Consider the following 7,770-nt stretch of genomic DNA (forward strand, 5'->3'; position numbering starts at 1 on the left):
AATTATTAATTGAAATTAAACATTATTATGTTTTTAATTAGTTTATATTTTATATAAACTCTCAACAGTATTATATTAGTCATTTGATATAGGATACTAGGTATATAATATTAGTATGTTTTAAGTATTCATAGTGCTTGTGTGTGTGTATCATATATTAGATTTTTTGTAGTTTTTAAGTAAAATTAAATTACTCAATTAAAATAAATTTAATGTTGTAAATTAACATAATATTGTATACGTATACCTATTATGCATTCTATCGGATGACTCTACGGAAGAGTTGCGTATAGGTTTCGGTCCATGCTCGGAAGTCTTATGTAACAATTTTCATTATTTTGCTGGGCGTTCGTCCGCAAAAGACCAAATTTAATTTTAAACTTCTTTCGATATATAACATAATATTCTGAAAATGATTCACATCGTCAATGCAGTTAAGTACTTTTATAATAAATGTTTACCTGATTCGGTGCAAATACTATTTTTCAAATGATTCAATTCCTCTGTCAAAAGAATGCAATCACCTATAACATTATTGGTTGAACACAAACGCGCATTGCAGCAGAATCGATGTCAAACCGACATTTTTAAAACTTAAATCATAAATCACTTATCAATTACTATTATTTAATATAAAATCTAATTAACGAAAATTTATTCATTCTTAAATTTCAATACGTTCAATTCAGTGACATATTTAGGGGAAAAGGGTAGCAAGAGAATAATTAATATAAATTAATTTTAATGGATGTCATTTTAACAAAAATGTTCATTACAATATTTTAAGAAATTATCAATGATAAAATTATAATTCATAAATTATAAGTTATAACGTTTAACATACTTTTAATTTTCTTTATATAATATTTCATAATACTCTTATACAATATTAAATTTATGCGTTACACAATAATTATGTAGATTAAATTGTTTTAAACATAACATTAAATTAAATGAGAACCGGGCGAGGAGACGTGATGAAAATGTGTATTCAGAGCAGCAAAAATTTATTAATGATCATGGGTTTATTATATGACAATTATTGACGATGAAGTGAACTGTAAGCTAGCTACTACTGACAAGACAAACATCTCTATAATATTGATTATAATTTATAAATAATATAACAATTAATTAAAATATCACGTTTAGATAACCGTTTTTCCAGACTGCCAAAGACAATTAATCTTTAATACTAGGTGTCTAAGTATTAATTCATTGGGTCTATCAGTACAATATTGATTTTCTTCATTGTTTATTTAGTTGAATATTCCCGTTTCTCGAATTTTTCTCGCATTTTTGCCGCTCGGTGTCATAGATATTTCTACCGCGATGTAAGCCACACCGACGGTTCTATCAACTGGGTCACCTTAAGCAATTCACAAGTTTACAACGTAAAACGTAAGTTCTCGAAGAACTAAATACAAGGTATGGGTAATGTGTTTTTATTATTTTTATTTATTAAAATATTTTGTAGTAATAACTTATTAGTAGTTGTAAAATTGTGTTATTTTGTTTTTAAATTTGTATATCATTCAGACAAAAATTAGAACTTATATTATTTGTTTTTATAATATGGACTACGAGGGTAATAACTAATAAGTAATAACTAAAAAGTATAATAATTAATAACGTTCGTATATTCACTGAAACATTGATAGATAAGAAGTATAACTTTCTAATGTTTATTGAGCATATAAATCATTTAAGTTTGTTGATTATTTTTATGTTCTTGTGCATAATATATGATTATACGTAAACTGTTCACTCAATAATTTTATTTTGTTACTGTTAAAATAACTAAGTATTCTATTAACAGGTAAAAAAAGATACATTCATTTTTTACAGATACTTGGAAAATAATATAAGTATTATTTTTATTTAATGAGATTTTAATAACAAATAATTATGAATATATTCCAACTGCAGCTACTTTAAGACGAATTGCATGAACAAAATAAAAAAATAAAACACATAATGTAATAATCTAATAATAATAATAAATAATAGAGGAAAAAACAAAGAAAGAAATAAAACAAAATAAATAATAATGATAACAATCAACATTCAACAACAACTGGTGTTTACAAAAATCATGGTTAAAATAAAAACAGAAATAAACGATAAACGTATCTGTATAAAGCTCGTATTGTTAAATTTTAAACTCAATTTGTAAAAGTAAATTGAGAATGGCTTTTATTATGATGGATGATGATACTATTAGAGGAAAGATCATTGAAGTCAGAAAAGTCGTGATTAAGAGAAGAGAAGAGGAAATTTAGACGAATTCTATGTAGTATGTAATGAGAGAGATGGAAGCAAAGAAGATAATATGATTCTACATTTTTTTTATCTCTAATTATTAAGCATATATCCAAGTTCTATTCGTTGAGAACAATCTCGTATTAGTCATCTGAATCAAAAATTTATTTTAGATTTTATGAACGCGAGATTAGCGTAGCTTAAATTATATTAAATTAATATGTATAAGTTCTTAATAGTTTTTTTTTTTTTAAATTTAAAATAACTGGTGACATATTGTAATTTTCTGAACATACTTTCCTCTACGAAGCGTCTGACGATTTGCGACTTAAGAATTTTGATGTAATTTCACTCCCATTATTGGAATGTTATACGTAATCATTCATAAGACGTTGTATTTTACCTGAATTTTCGACTTACAAAACCTAATTCTTAATTTGATAATATGTCACACAAGTTTTCAGATTTTTGACGATGGATGTGTGATGCGGATCATCTATGCTTGGAAGTGGACTTTAACAAGTTAGAGGTGGGAATTAAAATGTTTTGCATAATATGCATTTATGGATAAATGGACAGTAATTTTATTTTGATGAAAATAGATGCCAGTCGAACAATGTGAAATAACTGTATCTAACGGGTTGTTTAAAGACTGTTTTAAGCATACACAAAAAAAAAAAATGAGTAAATTTAATTAGGTATGAAATATTAAAATAATTTTTATGTTTCAATTAAAATTTTTAAAACTTCATAGAATATTTTATTTAAATACATGAAAAATAAAAATTATAAATTAAGCGATATTGTTTTATAATTTGCTATTATTACTATTTATTATTTTATGAATTACCATACTCATGCTATCACAGAATCAGACAAGTATATCTAAGTCTTTTAATCGTTAATCGTTATTAAATAGCGATTGCTTATGTAATTAGATTTTTTTTTTCTTATAATAATAAAAGTTACATAGTAAAGTAAAAATGTATTTTGTAATTTTAAAAATACAAAGGTAAATGTTTTATGTTGCATAACATTTGCATATCTCGAACTATTTTACTTAATAAGCTTATTTTTATTATATATTAGTGTATGTTTTGATATTCTATTGACATATAATATGGCCAGTATAGGTAATATATTAGAGGAATTTTATCATTTGTATATTTTGATTTGAGCAACCGTAAAAATGGCCAGCCAGAAATAAATATTTTAAAAGTTACATATAGAAAACCTTGTTAAACTTCGGAAGTATATTTAATTTAAAAATTGATTTTTTTTTAAGTAATATTAGTGATATGAAAATAAAAACTATTCTGTTTCTATTATTTTAAAAGTTCACGCACAAGGTGAAAAGAAAAAAACATTTTTGTATTATAAAGTTTTTGAAATTACCATTTAGCTCAATAAAATATATATATATATTAAATTATTAAATAAAATTAAATTATGTAATAATTTTTAACGAGTTTGATATTTTACTAATTATTAATATGCAATAAAGTATATTGGATTTTTTTTTTTCTAATTTTGGTTTCATCAAGTTTTGTTAATGCAATTTTAACTATTATTAAACATATTTTGAGGAACTTTGATTAAAAATTTATGTAAAAATCTTTTTTCACTAGAATCAATAAACGTCTTTTTAATAGTGAATACAAAAAAAACATGGTGTTTGAAAAAGGTACAAAACAAACCTATAGTGAAAAATGCATGGCGCAAGACTTCCTTCACAGTCGTTTTTCACAACAGTATTTATTTCTAAGGGCACACCATACGCGTTCATATCGTGCATCGATTTTTTTAAGTTTGTTCTTGTGTAATATTTATTTTATGGTGGGGTCTCCTTATAATATTTATGTACTTGACAGTTGACATCGATAACCGTAAATCTGGTTCCGTGTTTCGAGTTTTTTATAACTCCAGATTTAAAATTGCGTAATCTAAAGTAGGTTGGTATTAATTTTATTATTATTATAACAGGAATAATAACTATTTACCTTACAATGTTTCAAATCAGTTTCTCGTGAAATAATTTAATTAAACCTACAGTTTAGGAACTTTTGTCATAAAATAGTAAGGAAATCCCGTTCAGCCGTCTCTCTACGGTCCTGTACATACACCAATCGAGCACTGCAGTAAATACTAAATAAATACCTACTTCACTATAGTTATTATTATGAGTATTAATAATAAAAGCTTTATTCTATTTATATAATTAAATATTTTTATTAGATTGAAACAATGTGTAAAAAAGGATATTATGAACAGAAATGTCTTTATAAAGGTTCTTACGTTTTACATTAGGTGGCAGCAATATTGAACTCATAATTCAATCCTTGAAACAGTATCATAACTGTCAAGGTTTTCACGTGACTTACAATAAAATCATGTATTGTTATTTCATATATATTTGATGTTATGTAATGTATATGTTACTGCATTACATGGTCAACAAAGTCCTAAAAAACAAAAGCCACAGTAATCAATAAAGTTTTTTTCTATTACTAAACTATTATTCAATATAATGTGTATTATATATTCACTAAACATATTGTTAAAATATTAGTTACATAAATAAATTTATTACTTAGGTACCTATTTAATAAAATATTTAAAATGCATACGCAAGAATCATTCCTTTTAATTACAATTTAAATTTTAAATAATATAACAATTATCATCATGACTTTGTTTTAAAATTTGTGTCTATAAGCAATCCTTATATATAATGGACATAAGTGTTTTATTCTAAAACATATTTGTACAAAAATGCCTTTTGTAAAAAATAACATGTTTTCTAACTATATACTATTGAATTACATTATTATTTGTTTGTCATGGTCGTACAAGTATAAATTATTTAGTTAGTAAACGAAGATGAAACAAATTAATGAACAATTTCAAATTATTATTATACGTATATATTATGTAATATTATATCGTATTATTTATTATAACAGAGATACTATATAGTATATACACATGAAAAATGTAGATGACATTGCATTAAGATTTTTATTCAAATAATACACTATTATTTTTGATACCCACTTTTTATGTTTATTTAATGCAAAATGTATTCTATTAGTATAATATATTCATTACCTATTTAATGTAAAATTGTAAGTGTTTTGTGGAGTGTGAAACGTTACCTGCTAAATAATATATTAAAATTAACGTAAGTGTTTTATAGCTTGATTTTAAAAAATATATGTGAGTCACAAATGCTTTATTTATATATATACAATGATTTAATCAACTCTACACAGTTTTAATAGATCACAATAAAAATAAAAACCGGTAAATCAATTATTATTACTTACTTATCATTATTAGTATAATAGTATTTATTTTGCACTTTGAATAAAATATAGTAACACCGGCACACCGCTTGAATTTTAGTTGAGTCAAATGTGTTTTATGTAATATAAATATTATAATGAGTTTTTGTGTTATATTGCAAAACAAAAATTTACATAATGATTGTATTTATAATTTTCAACGAAAAACGTCTGTACTTATCTACTGACAGTAAAAAACTTACAAAATAACATTTAGAATAATTATGTGTGCATATTATAAGTTATATTTCTTATAAAATATTAAAACACTTTTTTATCTAGTCGAACTAATCTAATTTTACAATCTGATTTTTTTAGAACTTTTATTTAAGTATTATATAGCGGTATAAAAAAAGGATGATAAATTAAGTTAATTTCAAATTAAACACACATAATAACTACATTAGAAGTTTTATAATATAGGAATGACTTAACTTCAATTTTTTTTAAATATATTTTAGACAATGTGGTAATTTATAATTTTTTTTAAATGTGATTTAAGAATAAATAATTAATGTTTAATGAATTAACAAAATATAATTAAAAACAAGTAATAATATAATAAGATTGTCTTATGAACTAAATTAAATTTGATAGATTTTATAACTACTTAAAAATCATATTTTTGTACGAGTTTCAAGATTTTACTAAAATAAAGAATTTTAATTTTTCCAAATCAAATAAATTATTAAAATATTTGAGATAATGAATTTAAATAAATATTATAAGCTAATTTAACTAAATTAAATAAATTATGCTTTTTTTTTTAAAAGATTTCTTTTTTCTATTTTTTATGGTTTACCTCAGAATATTTAGCGAGTATAACATTATATTATACATATTGATATTGCAGACTGATTTTATAAAAATAGGTATATACATTGTATTATATTTATGTAATTATCTGAATTATAGTAGATTAAACTTTAAAATAAGTTTATAAATCGTTATTTTTTATTAAACGATTAAGCAATGTATTAAAAATAATTTACTTAGTTTTACAGTTATAGACTAACAGTATGTATTCTTAAGTTTTGAGTACTCGTCTTGGATTTTTAAAACTGATTAGTATCAAGAAGTTAAAATAAAAATCATTTTTTACATTTACACGAATCTCGTATTATATTCCTTAAACTTCTTTCACTTTTAGTAATTATTTATTTCACTTTTTTTCTGCGATTATCTACTACAGAACTTATCGAACCATTTCGTGTATATAATAATAAAATTATATCGAACAAGGCGTTGTAGATGTACTCATAACACGTACGGGTAAAAGTATAAAAATCATATTATCCTACCTAACTGGTCGACAACGGGCGATATTCGATGAGATAATTACGGAGAAAACCCGGACCAATGATTCGGCAAAAACCGATATATTATAAGTATATTTATATCTGGTACTGGAGCTTTTGAACGTATAGCCAATAGGTACTTATAGGCCATGAGTAGGTCGTACAATGATTTCAACGATTACAATAATAATTACCAATATTAGATAGTAGGTATATTACCGAAAGTACTTAGAAAGCAGTACCTCAAATCAAAACCGTAGATCGAAAACACCAGCAAATACTGCACGTATGTGGACCGTAGACCGTACCCTACTCGTAAACTCATAAAAATCGACTTCTATTTTCTATATGTATATTATTCCGATGTGCGTACGACGAGTCGTAAAAAATATGACGTGTTCGTGTCCGAAAAACGCGTCAAATCGTGAACGTCGGAAATTGTCACGTGCAGTTTATAAATACTTGAACAGTATTATTTTAACACATTATAAATACAAACATAATATTATAACAATAATATTCGTGATCCGTGACAGTAGAGCGTCTAGACGCGCGCACGCGGCGTGTTGGCGAGTGTCCACGTGCATGTCCGGTGTTTATATTATTATTATTATTATTATTATACGCGCGATTAATATATTTGTCGCGTGAATGCGTGTGATGAGTGTCCTGACGGGAGGAGTAGAACTGCAGTAGAAGGGTTAACATATGACACGGTTTTTGTAGGATTATTCGGGTTTGAAAAATCGAGTAGACGTATAAGCGTGCGTAGGAAGTTACTGCAACGCATAGACTACGCGGTAACTTCGAGTATACGCACCCCACTCACCATATCACGTCATCTGCAATTACTCTACTTCAACTCC

Source organism: Melanaphis sacchari, unplaced genomic scaffold, assembly GCF_002803265.2.
Source record: "Melanaphis sacchari strain LSU unplaced genomic scaffold, SCAv2.0 Contig36_pilon_pilon, whole genome shotgun sequence".
Taxonomy (NCBI): domain Eukaryota; kingdom Metazoa; phylum Arthropoda; class Insecta; order Hemiptera; family Aphididae; genus Melanaphis; species Melanaphis sacchari.